The sequence below is a fragment of the Camelus dromedarius genome, chromosome 4, assembly GCF_036321535.1.
Source record: "Camelus dromedarius isolate mCamDro1 chromosome 4, mCamDro1.pat, whole genome shotgun sequence".
Classification (NCBI taxonomy): domain Eukaryota; kingdom Metazoa; phylum Chordata; class Mammalia; order Artiodactyla; family Camelidae; genus Camelus; species Camelus dromedarius.
Genome location: NC_087439.1, coordinates 5,018,470 through 5,032,930, shown reverse-complemented (window position 1 = coordinate 5,032,930; position 14,461 = coordinate 5,018,470). Strand labels below are relative to the sequence as shown.

At 51.0% G+C, this 14,461-nt stretch overlaps 1 long non-coding RNA gene across 1 annotated transcript; it reads left to right on the top strand.

Annotated features, from left to right (window-relative positions):
* The first annotated feature begins 4,302 nt into the window (after positions 1 to 4,302).
* On the top strand, positions 4,303 to 12,636 carry LOC105084498 (uncharacterized). Its single transcript, XR_836696.3, has 4 exons — positions 4,303 to 4,405; positions 6,930 to 7,087; positions 12,057 to 12,229; positions 12,442 to 12,636. It is a non-coding gene; the product is annotated as an uncharacterized LOC105084498 (long non-coding RNA).
* The last annotated feature ends 1,825 nt before the right edge of the window (positions 12,637 to 14,461 follow it).

Sequence of the window (14,461 nt, the reverse complement as noted above, 5' to 3'; positions counted from 1 at the left end):
TCTTTCCTTGGCCTTGAGTAGTTTCCTCACAAACATGCACTGATCAGTTCTCAGCCGAGGAGTTGAAGTAGGTCCTCTGTAGTTACCAGGAGTTTTCTCTCTCAGTAGCTCTCTTCTGCTCTACACTGTTCTGGGGATCCTCGGGCCTTGGTCTGCCTGGGCTCTCCGCTCTGTCTCCTTGAGTTAAGGAACCTACAGCATTCCTCAGGAATTTGCCCTCCCTGTGCTTTAGCCGGGAAACTTTCCCAGGAAAATAAACTAGGGCAATTTGAGGGCTCATCTCATTTTCCCCTCCATCTCTCAGGAGTTATTATCTTTTATTGCCCTAAGTACAGTGTCTTGCAAATCTTTGTTTTACTTATTTTGTCAGTTTCTACTGTAGTTTTGTTTCAGGTGGGAGGATAAATCCGGTGTTTGTTACCTTAACTTAGCTATACATGGAAGTCCCTCCCTACCCATATGGAACCCAGTTCTAAGCATATATTCCATTTTTGTTTAAAATCCACCTGCAGGAACTGCACAGAGAAGTTCGAATTCACATTCTCTTCACTTTGTCTCATTGGAAATATACTCTCATCTTCAAAAATCCTTTAAACTCTAATTTTGTTACCTGAAAGTCAGAGCATAATTTTTCTATTGAGATACAAAGTTTTCTTTTACCTTTAGTGCAATTAATTTGCCCATGAACCATCACAAATTCCAACTAGTGGTTTCACTGTACATGAGTAATGATCGTTTTTGTAAATGTTTTACTTACAAACTGTAAATATATTTAAATGCTCACCTCTAGTATACACATACACACAAATAATGCTTCTTATTTAAGGATGCTGAAAGATAGAATAAAAAGTGCATTGGATTTTGAACAGGGCACATTTGGCTTTTTCTGAATCCAAGCATGTCAACTAAACTTCTCTTTCCTCTTAATCTCTGCTTGGTAAGCATTAAATAAGTTATGTGAAATGTAAGAACACTTAGTAGGTGTTAATAGTCCTCCCTTACCCACTTCTCCCCATCCTCACTGGAACCCACCTCCTCTCCCTCATTTTCTGAAATTTATTTTAGCTGAAATAAGTCATGAACAAGAGTACATCAGGGTTATTTCTGAAATATGTTAAAATCCCTTTATGGAGTGAGTCTTGGGTGGGTAGATCAACAATGTCTGGTAATCAGTTTGGGGGGCAGCATTTCGCCATATGGATTTGTTTTGCTTCAGGGACTACATTTTCCCTAGTGGTGGATCTGAGTTACCCACACATTTATGGAATCACAGTTCCTCAGGCTCGCAACGCTCTCAAGGGAGCCAAGAGATGGTGCAGCCCTGGATGGCAGAGCCTGGGGAGGGGGAGGAAGGCAACTGGAAGGGGATCTCGGGTTGGCTGTGGGAAAGCCGGACTTAGGGCTCTTTGCTCCTGGTTTCTGACGAGGTGCTTGCTCTGATGCTGTGAAGAGTTCCACCCTGGCAGAGGAGTGTTTCACACAAGTGACAGAGATTATTAGTCTCGTTGGAGGTTCATCCAGACTGTCTCAAGCAGTGGGAAACTCAAAATGCTTTTCGCATCATCTCAGTTCTGTTGGCAGCGAAGAGGATAAACAGAATCACCCAATTGTGTCCACTCTCTTCTCATGTGTGAACCAAAGCCTGCCAAGTTAAATTATGCCCTTAGCCCCTGCTGCTATGAATTCATAGTTCAGTATCTCCTTTCCCCTTCATTAAAAAGAAAAAATCCACACATGTTCTCTATTAACAAAAATGGGAAAGCCAGAGAATTAGAAAGAGGAATTTTCAAATTCCCAGAGCCCCTCCTACCAAAGACAATCACGGTTAACATTCTGGGATACTTTTCCACGTTTAAGGAAAAATCTAGTTATGATGTTATTGCTTTCTGGTTTTTTTTTTTACATAGTTGTGACCATATTCCATATAAAATTTCATATTCAGTTTTTATCCTACTTTATAACAGAAGTCTTTTCCATAGTTATTAGAACTTTATAAAAATAATTTTAGTTGCCACAGAATATCTTATCCAGGCAATATAAAAGGGTAATTAACTAGTTGGACATATAGCTTCTAATGTAACTGAATTCTAGAACAGAAATTAACAGAAAAAAGGTTTAGTATATTTGATATTATTTTCAATATCAAAATAATGCATGCACGTTATAAAAACATGTACAAAGAAAAAGGATCAAATGTCTAAGAGAACAGAAAATAAAAAGCAAAATTATTTACCTGGCCTCTTTCAGCACCCACCTCCTAGCCCATCATCTTCTTTTAACCACTTATACCTTTTGTTTTTCTGGAACTTTCCTCTCCAACTGTAAATAAGAATTCTAAACATTCTAAACTTCTTCCTAGTAATTTTAGTCGGAGCATTCAGTAAGAGCTAAAGTTATGTCCAACTAGCAAAGTATCCTATTAAATAGCCTGGATAAGTATCATACAGCCACTGAAATTCTTTTTAGGAAGACTTTATAATAAATTGAGTATGCTTCTATTTTTCTTTTTTAAAATTGAAATATAGTCAGTTACAATGTGTCAGTTTCTGGTGTGCAGCACAATGTCCCATTCATGCAGATACATACATATATTCGTGTTCATATTCTTTTTCATTAAAGTTTATTACAAGATATTGGATATAGTTCCCTGTGCTGTACAGAAGATATTTGTTTTTTAATCTATTTTTATATATGGTGGTTAACATTTGCAAATCTCAGACTCCCAAATTTATCCTTTTCCACCCTCTTTCCCCTCGGTAAGATTGTTTACTAAGTCTGCAAGTCTGTTTCTGTTTTGTAGATGAGTTTGTTAGTGTCTTTTTTTTTTTTTTTTAAGATTCCACATATGAGTGATATCATATGGTATTTTTCTTTCTCTTTCTGGCTTACTTCACTTAGAGTGACGTTCTCCAGGTCCATCCATGTTGCTGCAAATGGGATAATTTTCTTTTTTTTTAATCACTGAGTAGTATTTCATTTTATAGGGCGTGCTTCTATTCTTGATTTATCAACTAAAAAGCACATAGCTGGTCTTCAGTCTTACACTGAGGAATTTCACTTCCTTCAAATATCCTGTCCTTTTCACCTTTCCCTCTTCTCACTTTTTAATATTTATGTTTATTACCTGAGATCTACTTGTTATTTTAATGAAGTCAATTGATGTGCTTGTACATCTGTTTCTCGGGGGCCATCTGCTCTGGGAGTCTGATTCCTCCCTCCCCTGTGAGGGGAAAGCGTGTCCCCTCTGCCTTTTTCCATCTTCCTGTCCCCTGTCCCATGCTCAAGTTCTTGAACTTGAACTCCCATTTCTTTACATGCCAGGTTGATACCATTTACAATTTGCCAAGTTTTCAGTGAGATTGCTACTGACCTGACGCTGCTTTTGGAGCTGTAGTGACCAGAGCTGTATTAAAATGAAAAATCCTGGAGTAGAAGGACCGCTCAATAAGACACATTTGAGGAGAAGATGGGGCATAAACAACCTGGCTCCGTGGCTGCATCCCATGTGATGTGTTCGCCCAACAGAAGGGTCCAGTAGTGCAAGGGAGCAAGCTGGGGGGGGACGTGGTCGTGCTCCCTGTGCTGTCATGTGGAAGTCCCCACTCGCTGGAAGAAACGTCATTTGCACGGGATAAGGAAAACTTTGGCAGTAGCTTCCTTCTCCCTCCTTTCCTCCAGCGCAGAGGGCTCCTTCTCAGGGGCTGTGTACATGGGTTGGGGGGTCCCTCTGAGGTGCCTGCTCCCTGGGGGACAGTAGCCATGGCCCCTGGGATCCAGGCCGCTTCCAGCAGCCTCCTCCATGGGTTGGCGGTCATGTGCGCAGGGGAGAGGCTCAGAGCCTTGGGTCCTCAGCATCCTCAGACTAGAAGAATAATGCCTCCCTCTGAGAGCTCACATGAGGTATGTGGGTGGGACGCATCTGGGGTAAAGCCTGGCAAAAAGTTGGGGCTCCTTGCGATGAGCAGAACCTGACCTGCCAGCCCTGGCTCCCACCAGACCCCGCGGGCATCCAATGTTGTGGTCACAGTTGCAGGTCCTAGGGGTACAGCAGTGAACAAAAGAGAGGAGAATCCTTGTCCTTAGGGAACTGAGAGTCATTAGAGGGAGGCAGACAACAAGCATGATCAATGCCATCAAGTGCGTGGGGTACGAGGAGGCGGCGAGTGTAATGCAGAAAAATACGCAGAGGAGGGCTGGGATGCAGGATGTGGGCCGGCCGGGATACTGCCCTCCCCGGGGCTCCCACCCGCCTGGTTTCCTGGACCTCCCTCCTTCCTGCATCCGTGCCTCTCCACTATTTCCTCATGTTCTCAAGCCCTGCACTGATGCTCATGGAGGAGTCCTGGGGGTGTGATGGGCAGATCGTGGCAATGAGGAAGGGGAATGTTTGCAGAGTCCTCACCAGGTACTGCTGGGCAGGAATAGAGGGAAGAGGGTGGGAGAAGAGAAGGCTAGCATCAGGTGAAGGGGCCCCTGCCCGGGTGGTCCTTGTGCATCACAGGCAAGAGGCTGACCCTTTCCTCCTGCTGGGTGCTGACCACAGAGGGGCGAGCTGGGACGGGTCACAGTGGAACCAGGGCCGGACTGCCTGCCAGGGGAGCTGCCAGCACATGCAGAGACTGGGTTCCAAGCCTCCCCCGCCTCTAGCTTTGCCATATTCGTCCTCAAATAACCCAGCAAGCATAGTTGGTGCGACAGGAAATCCACCTTTCTCGCGTTGCCGCGCCTGGCGCGAGGCCGCTCAGACACTCAGTAGGTGCCAACTTACAGATATACAGGATCTGTGCTGCGAGCCCGCGCTGCGCGCCCCTATCTGCACACAGGCCGTGGTTGCGACCCGCTCCCTCATTCCTCCTGCGCGGGGGCTCTGGGAGGGCGCCAGCCAGGACGGGATGGGGGGGGGGGCGGGGGCGGGGGCGGAGGCGGGGGGGTGGTGGTGGGGAGAACAGCCTCGAGGCCGGGCGGCCCGGGGACTGCCTGGGTAGCACAGATGTCACCCGCGGGGAAGCACAGGGCCGGGCCCAGGCCCCGGGCTGATGGGAATCGGGTTGTTTCCAGGACAGCTGGGGACGTCTTTTCATTATTCTTTCGCTCGAAATAGAATTATCTTTCGAAATCAGTTTTGACAGGCAGCCCGGGCGCTTTGCCTGGGCTGTCTGGGGGAACTGGCTTCCTCGCCTACACATACTTTTTTTTTTTTTTTCCTTCCAAAGGAAGAAAGAGGTAACATTCTGCCGGTTTAGAAGAAAGTGGGAGAGGAGAGAGAAGTGCCAGGGGGTGAATTCAGAAGAGGGGCAGGGCAGGGGAGGGCAGAGGGTTCTGCGAAGAGAACCTGCCCCCGGCAGCGAGTCTGTGGATCCCCGGAGACCCCGGGATGCAGCGTCATTGAGAAAACCAGAAGAAACCTCAGTGCAGAGACCAGAGGAAGTGAGCAAAGGGCAGAGAGAGGAAGAGGGTGCTGGGCACTTGTGGGCAGAGGGAAGGAGGGGTAGTCAGAGGTAGCAGGACAGGGGCTAAAAACCAGACAGCAGGAACTGGTCCTGGGTTGCCTCTGCCAGCCTCAGTTTCCCCATCTGAAAGGGTGAGGTGCGTGAACCCTTCCAGCCTTTGCTTGGGTGGTCCCGGGAGCAGAGCTGGGGGAGGCTCTGCACTGTCCCTGTCGCCCTCTGTGACTCTGGACCCTGCATCTGGGACGAGATGCCCTCAGCGCTGTCACCACAGCTTCTTCCTCGCAGAGGTGACCAGAGGGGGCCAAGCCCCCCTGCCCCAGCAGAGCCTGGAGCTGGAAAGCACGAGGTGGGCAAGTTATTTTTGCCACAAAATCAGCAGGGCCTCCTAGCAGGCCCTTGAAGCTAAAATGAGGAAAATACTGCCTTTGTCCCACATTTAAGTGGAACAGCCCCCTAAGTGCTCAGCACAGCGCCCAGTACAGGGTGTGCCTTCCCAGGGGCGAGCTGACACCGCAGTGACCAGGAGCTGCTGGGTGTCCAGGGCTGACAAGCCTCCCACACCCTTTGAGACTGGGGCCTGCGGCAGGGGTGGGGGGGTACCGGGACAGGTGTTGGCTTGTCAGGTGGTGGCCCTCGTCTGCCAGCTGGACCTAGCCTCTGGCCCCTAATGTCTGGCAGTCGCCTGTGCTCAGCACGAGTCAAAGCCAGCTGTGCCTTGTCCTCTGGACACCGCCGCCGGTCACTGAGCCCCACACTGCTCTGGTGCGCCCTCCTGGAGAATGGCACCTCTAGGGGGGGTGAGGGTGACCTGGACAGACAAGGCTTGTTCTGCTGGCCAACGGTTGGGCAGATCAAAGCACCAGGGCCTGAGGGACCAGAGAGGAGGATGTCCAGGTGTGCAGGGCTGAGCTGGACGTGAAGGAAGTGGGACAGTAAGGGACAGGGGGCATGAAGTACTCCAGACACCGCGCAGAGCGCGCAGAGGCCTGAAGGTGGGGGCGGGGCCCCGCGGTGGGAGGGCCCACAAGCCGGAGGGAAGGCGGGGCTCACATCCCAAGCGCAGGGGGCGGGGCAAGCCCCGGGCTCTGAGCAGCGCACCCCACGGGGCGGGCGGGGGAGTATGCCTGGATGGGGTGGCGGGTCCTGAGCTGCTCCGCCCTGGCCCAGGCCCCAGCACACACCCCGACTCAGGAGGGTGTGGCTGCCCGTTTCCAGACCCCGTCCACGCGTATCGAGCTGCCCTCCCGGTCTGTGCCACCCCCACCCCCAGCTGTGAGTCCCCGAGTCCCCCTTGCAACCGGTGTGGGGCCTGCGGCACCTCTGAGGTGCGGGTGTGTGGGTGTGGGGAGAATGGGTCAGCGCAGCACTGAAAACCTCAGGGAAACCTTTCCGAAAGGCAAGAAGAGGCTTATTTTTAAGCGAGAAAAATGGAACTCAGACAGTGTTCCCTCTCCTATCGAAATTTCATTTAAATGACAGGAAAGGGGTAAAAAGAGCTAAGCGCCCAAGAACAAAACGAAGCCAGGAAGGACATGATATTGGACCAGAAGAGTTCAGAACACGACAGAGGCGTCCTCGCTAATCCACACAGCCGCCCTCCGAGGTCATGGCTTCAGGGAGGTCCAGCCACTCGGCAGGTAAGGCAGACCCAGCTCCTCACCGCCCACTACGTGCCCGTCCTGACTCAGGCTTGGGTTCAGGCTCCTTGGCCAAGTTCCTTAAGCTCTCTTAGCCTCAGTGTTCTCATCTGTAAACTGGGGCTGGTAACACACCTGCCTCAGGGATAGCAGAGCTGACAGGCAGACTTCCAAAGTGGGTGGGGCGGCGGGACTGGTGCTCCGACCTCAGCCCTCGAGGAACCCTGCCCTGTGGGGTTTCTCTTTTGGATTCTGGGTGAGCATCTCCCTACGCCTTGGGCGGTGGGCAGCTTAACACTCTGGTTTGTAAGTATCCCTGAACATGCTCGTTCATGAATTCAGAGGTGGTTGGAATGGGCAAAGTCAGTTTCCAACAGGCTCAGAGCTGGCTTGTGTCGCCTTCCCAGCTCACGGCTGGCAGCGGGGTGAGAGCGGGGGTGCTGGGGTCTCCATCACGGGCCCGGTGGGGCTGGCTGGCTTTTCCACTCGCCACCTTGGTTTGACCTTCAGAGGACCAGTGATCAGCTGGTGCTAGGACCCCCTTCCGCCCCCTCCTGGAGAACTGAGATTTAGGACCCCACTGTCTTCCTGGGGGGTGGGCTGGCTTCTGAGCTTGATGGTTCAAGCTTCATATAGGTTGCTCTGGGATCAGGTGGCTGTGATAAGAGAGGCCTTTTGGCTCCTTTGTTGAGAACAAAAGGTTATTGATTGGAATGCCGCTGGGACTGGAGGTCCACTACCAGGCCAATGGATGCAGACACTTCCTGTGTCACCTCATTAAACATCCATCCATTATCTTCACTCCTTAGAGCCTTGTGACACCCCGGAGTATCTTCTTAAGATTCAGGACATCACAGATACGTTTCAGAAAGCCTGGAAATTGGATCAAAGGGGCAGGTCCAGGCTAGGGAACCCTGAGAAGCAAGGGGAGCAGAGAAGTGGGGAACCCACTGGGCCCCAGATCAGGCTTTGTTGGGGCTGAACTCTTTGGGTGCTTTCTCATAGCCTTGAAGCTGGCCACTCTGGTCCTGCCTGTCTTGCTGGGCTCTGGAAGAGGCCAGCGTCCATGAGAGAGACAGAGAAATAGATGGGCAGGTTCTGTGCCCTGTGACAGAGGCTAGATGGGAGATGCAGAGTGGAGGGGTGCAGGAGGACAGGGGAAGGGTGCCCAGCCTAGTCTCTGGTTGATCTGGGAGAGGCAGGCCAGGGAGGCTTCCCGGAGGAGTTGACGGCGGAAGACGAGGGGGATCATGACCATAGGCTAGCCAGCCCAGAGCAGCAGGCGGCCGTGGTACAGGGCCCAGATGCAGGGAGGATGGATGGGAGCAAAGCCCAGAAGTGCAATCAGCATATGCACATGAGGGTGTGTGAGCGTGCGTGTGTGTGTGTGTGTGTGTGCGCGCGCGCGTGTGCACACATGGATAGGTGGAATACTGTTGGGAAGGTGGGAGACATCACACGAGGGCTGGAGTAGGGTGTTAATGAGTTTGGACTTTATATTGCAGACAGAGGAGGACATTGTAGGGGTTCAAGCTGGGAGTGAATTTGATATAATGAGGAGTGGGGTTGAGGATGGGGGGTGGCTGGAGGCGTGGAAACCAAGGAGGAGGCTGTAGCAGTGAGCTCAGCCTTGACTGGACCCTGAAGACAAGCCAAAGGAGGAGTCCTTTGCAGCATCCATGGGCCTAGAGGATATCAGAAGCGTCCCACTGAGCCTTCCTGGAAGGGCCTGGGTGGCTGGGTGGGGCAGCCAGAGGCTCTGGGACTGACGGCTTCGAGCATTCCCATGTTGCAAGCCTGGCAGGCAAAGTGCTTAAATATTTATTACAAACAGAAACTGCTGTTGGAGAACCAAATTCTCAAAAAGGAAATTGAAAGGGAAGGGAGGGTGGGACCTCTGAATCCCAATTTGTAGCACTGGGCCTCTGCATATTTCATTAACTCCTCAGAGTGCTGAGGGACCAGATGTTCAGGATGCGGGGAGGTCCTGCAATTCACACACCAGTGCACCTCGTGGCAGCAGCTCATTATTCTGGGGCTGTGTGAGGAAGGTCAGATGCAAAGATGCTTGCAAAAAAGGAGGGTGGATGGAATCGTGATGGATGGGGGAGGGCTTGTGTTGAGCTGCTGAGGGAATAATAGATATGAGAAGCGAGCTGAGAGTTGAAATGAACATCAGGAAAAGGCAATGGTGTGTCTGGAAAGAGCACTGACTGTGGATTCAGCCAGACCTTCATCTTTTTACTGGCTCTGAGAACTTGAGAATGTTTTGATGTCTCTGGACTCTCGTCAAATGTAAGTAATATGATCTGCAATCACTGTCACTATCATCATTATCACCATCATTATCATTATTACCATTATCATCATCTCTACCAATACCATCACCATCATCATCGTCAGCACAACCACCACTGTCATCATGACCATCACCATCATCATCACCCCATTACCACCATAATTAGTATCACCATCGTCATCATCAATCTCATCATTACCATCATCACTCACTGTCACCATCATCACTCTCACCATCACCATCATCACTCACCATCACCATCATCACTCTCACCATCACCATCATAACTCACCGTCACCATCGTCACCCTCACCATCATCATCACTGCCATGATTATCCATGATTATCGCCATCATTACCATCATCACTGGTATAATGCTCACCATATCGACCACTTACTGTGTGCCCCACACACAAATTGATCTATTTCTCAAAACAACCATATAATTATAGGCAGTTGTCTATATGCTCCATTGCACAGTTGAGGAAACTGAGGCACAAAAAATTAGGCTTAAGTTGACCAAGAGCCAGTAAGTGATAGAGTGGTTCTGCCTGACAGCACAGGGGCCTCCTGGGTTAAACGTCGCTGTGAGTGCAGTGACATTTGTACATTGCTGGTGTGACGCAGGTCCCATCACAGGGGGCTTCTTAATTGGGTGTGTCTGTTGGTGAAGAGCAGCCGGGTCACGGCCTTGTCCAGGGGGTGCTGTGAGTCAGACTGAGCCCTGATAAGCATAAACAAAATCAAAGACATTTTGGGGACCCTCCTATGTGCTGGGCAATGTGCCAGGAAACACATCTGCAGCCTGGCCATCAGCGTGCTTAGCCAGCGCGAGGGTGCACACTGCAGGGGGCAGGAGACTCCCTCTGCCTGCTGCCCAGGAGCCACTGTCCAGTGCCTGCTGTGTCATCGCCCAGAGACAGAGGTGGAGAGCGAAGAGCTTGGCTGGAGACCGCAGGGGGTCCTCAGATGCTCTGATGGGTGCTTGGCAGCTGTACCAGGCCCTGGGTTGGTTAGCAGAATTCACTTGAATTGGAGAAATTGGTCTTTGACCTTTTTAAAGTGACTGGCAAATGAATTTGAATAAATTTGGATTACTTTAATAAAGCACATGCTACAGAATGCATTCTAAGGGCAAAAGGGAGGAGTGAAGGGCCTCACAGTTACTCCAGCTCATGGCATAATTTATTCCATGCACTTTCAAGTCACCGGAAGCACAATGGGAGTCCTCGACCGTGTTTTGGTAAAGTGGGGGGAACAGACAGAAAAGGGAACTTCTTCCTACTGGGTTAGTCTCTTCCACCTTATTAAAGGATCTAAATTTATTTTCCAAACCCCAGTCAGAGTCTGACCACCCAAAGAGGAACCTTTTATTAATAATTTATAAATACATCCTCCCAGTCTTCTTTCTCTCTTAATATTTTTATGAAAAAAAGGAAAACCAGAAAGAAGCGGTTTAGGGTTAAGAAGTGTTTGTGGGAAGGAGGCGCCCTCAGGGAGCGCGAGGTGGAGTGTGATGGCGTGTGAAGTGGGTCATTCTGTGGTCGGATAAGTGCGGATTAAAGCTGCGCCTTGCCTGTGACCTTGACAGCTACTGATTCTCCAGGCTTCCGTCTGCTGTGTTTAAAGTGGAGATCAGGGTATCTCCCTGTCAGGGCCCGTGAGAGCTTAAGTGAGATGTGCTGTAGGAAGTACCTGGGGGGGTCCTTCAGTCAGGGTGGTCCCTCTGCTAGAGGGGGCTTGGGACCAAGTCATTGCCCAGAATGGACGTTGGACTGTATGCGTGTACCCGTGCGCACGCACAAAACACGGATAAAGAGCAGAGCTGGGACACAGCTAAGGAGGACCAGAGGACCCACTGAGAGGCTTTGGAGCCAGAGCCATGTGCTCAGCCCTCTGTCGGCCGGTAAGCTGTGCCTGCCATGACATCCAGACCCTTCTATCTAGGACACCCCAGACCCCGTGGTGGCTTTAGGGCAGTGGAGGCTCCACATTGTCATAGGCACCCTAGGTCAAGCAGATGCCGCACTGCAGCCACACAAAGAGGCAGCTCGCTGCCACTGGAGTGTGGCTGGTGGCAGCGCTGTCCTCTCAGCACGGCCATCAGCCTGGTAGGCACCCTCTGCTGCAAAGGCTCTGAGATGTTCCTGCCACCTGAGGAGTCATGCTTGCAGACAGCCTGAGCACCCTGGCCCTGGGAGACACTGGTGGACAAGGGGGCGTTCCGGGCACAGTGTGCATGGCTCCCAGGGATCCAGGTTTGGTAGGAGAAATGGCTTTTTGAAAAGGTGGGAAGCATCAGCGCCTCCAAGGCAGTGCTCCTCAGGCATCGTAAGCTTTTACCCACGTTGGGACCTGAAGGAGAAAAGATGCTCTGTAAATATGTTCTCTCGGACTGAAAATTAACTTCTACATTTTCCTGAGCTCGTGGGAATTAACACTGCCATTAGTCTGTAATTTGTTTCTCAAAATTCTTCTATTTTAAGAAATTAAGCAGGAGGAGAAGAGGGTGAAAAACAAAAGAGAGGGGGAGGGACCAGGAGGAAATGAGGACACCTCAAGGCAGGCAGAATGGGGCGGTGAGGGGGAGGAGCAGGGCGGTGGGAGACGGCCTGAAACCCTCGCTTTTCATCTCTTTCCTCCCTGTGGTTGTGACGGTGATTTCCCAGCTGAGAATATCTTTGCCTGCCAGGGCTGTGTGTGCCCTGATGAAACCACAGTGTTCGCAGTAGCGTCGGGGATGAGAAGGGCAAGTCTCAACGAGGCACGACATCCAGGGCTCCTGCTGGCATTCACCACGCAGTGATCAGCCGGACCTGGCCCGCATCTCTGTCTCCAGGAGGTTAGAGGGAGCATCCTTCCCATCTGGGCTCTGTTCCCCGTGCTCAGTCTTGCTGGTTCTGCACCTTTTGTAAAAGGATGTTGCCTAGAGCCTGAAATAGACAGGAGAGCCTATTCTCAAGGCTCTGACCTTTAAGGGTGTAACACTTTCCCATTCATACAGAGATAAAAAGTTGCAGAACAGAGAATAACATTTGTCTTGTTGGTTTACAGGGACGTTGTGACCTGACCCACATGGACAGCTTCAAGAACAAAGGATTCTGACACCAAGAATTTTGCAACAACCAACCATTACTCCTTCCCTTTTTAGTATAAAAAGAAGCCTGAATTCTGACTCGGCTCTCCAGGACATTAGTCTGCCGTCTTCTTGGTCTGCTGTCTTTCTGAATAAAGTTGTTATTCCTTGCCCCAACAGCTCACCTTCTGATTTATTGGCCCCTCATGCAGTGAGCAGAATGTTTGCACTCTGTAACACTTAGGGGAGCTGGGATCTGGCTTCTCCAGTGGGTGTGATACCCCCAGGTGTGAGAAGCTGCTGGTTCCTGACAGCTCCCATTCACTAATTTCAATGAACCTTAGAATCATTTCCATTAAAAATAAAATCACCAGGGTCAGTCGTCGCAGGTGCCTACTTATGGGTTGGCGATATATTCCCAGCTGCTGTAGCAGGTGAGGAATGAGCCCTGAGTGGTTTATTTGAGTTCAGTGCTACCTGAGAAAAGCATGTGCAAAGGCCCTGAGGGGAGCTGCTCCTGGCTTGTTTGAGGAGCAGCAGGCAATCGGGAGGGGAGTGAAGTCTGGAGGAGAAGAATAGGGGATGTGCTCAGGGGCCCTAACTGGGGGGACTCGTCCACCGCTCTGAGTGAGGGGGCAGGCAGTCTGGCGTGGAGTGAAGAGGGCCCTGGTCCGACCTGAAATGCAGAAGAACCCCCTCCGGCCACTGCCCTGTGGGGAGACTGTCAGAGCAGGGTGGAAACATGGAAGTGCGTTAGGAGGCACGAGATGAAGGTGGGCTTGACTAGGATGGAGGAGGAGCAGGTTTACAATATTTGAAGGGCAGAGTTATCTGGATTTATCGATGGAGCAGATGAGGAGTGGGAGAGAAATGGGAGAGAACCTGGCAGTCGAGGCTGATTTCCAGGTGGTGATGGAGGAGTGCTGCTGGGGGAGCAGCAGGTCTCGGAGGAGACGGGGATGACAAGGACCTGTGATGGAGACGGCATGTCCAGGCTGGGCTGTGATGGTGGGCAGAGTGGTAGCATTGCAGTCGTGCCTGCCTGAGTCCCTGTGTGTGAGCAGGGGAGAGAAGGACATCCCTGCCGTAGGGACCACACCAAGTCCCCTTGTTTCCAACTGTCCCACTGAGTCATAGACCCACCCACCGCCTCTTCATCACGCAGCTCTAAGCCTTCCCTGAGGAGGATCTGGAAGGCTCACAGCTCTGAGACCTGCTCCCCTTGGAGTCATATCGCTGTCCTCGGTTTCTCGGTCCGGCCATTTGCAGCCTTGTGCCCCATCGTGGAGCCTTCCTGGTTGCGCCTTTGCCCACAAGCGGGTCCGTCACTGCACTAGGGAAGCTGGGACACTAGCTCTGTCCCCACCCCCGCTTTCACCTGGGGTGGCCCCCCGCCTGGATCAGTCAGCCTTCAGTCATATTTATGCCAAGAGTGGTGACGGAATGTGTGTGTATTTCATTTGCATCCTGGACCAGGGCTAAAGCTCTTGTGAATTCTGGGCCAGAAGTGGGTACTAAATGGAGAATAAATGCCCAGCTGGTTGCTTCCCCCTAGACCACGCCCTCCCCCCAGATTCTTTTTCTTTTTTTAAATTGAAGTACAGTCAGTTTACAATGTTGCGTCAATTTCTGGTGCACAGCACAATGCTCCAGTCATATATGTACGTACATATATTCCTTTTCATTGCAGGTTCCTGCGAGATATTGAACATAGTTCCCTGGGCTAAACAGTAGGACCTTGCTGTTGATTTTATGGTTACTGTTACATTGTCACTTGTAGCTTTTGCCTTGTGTGTTTAACCCCCAACATTTCTATAGATCTTGCAGCATTTCTCCACAAGCCCCTGGTCCATTGGCTCTGAGGCTTCCTTCCCAGCACTTTGCTCCATTCTGGTCCTGGGGCCCATCCCCTGTCCTTCTGGGTGACTTCATCTCCCTCTTGGTTGGACCTACTGTTATCCGATCCCCTGTCTTCACATTTCTTGCTTTTCACGCTCA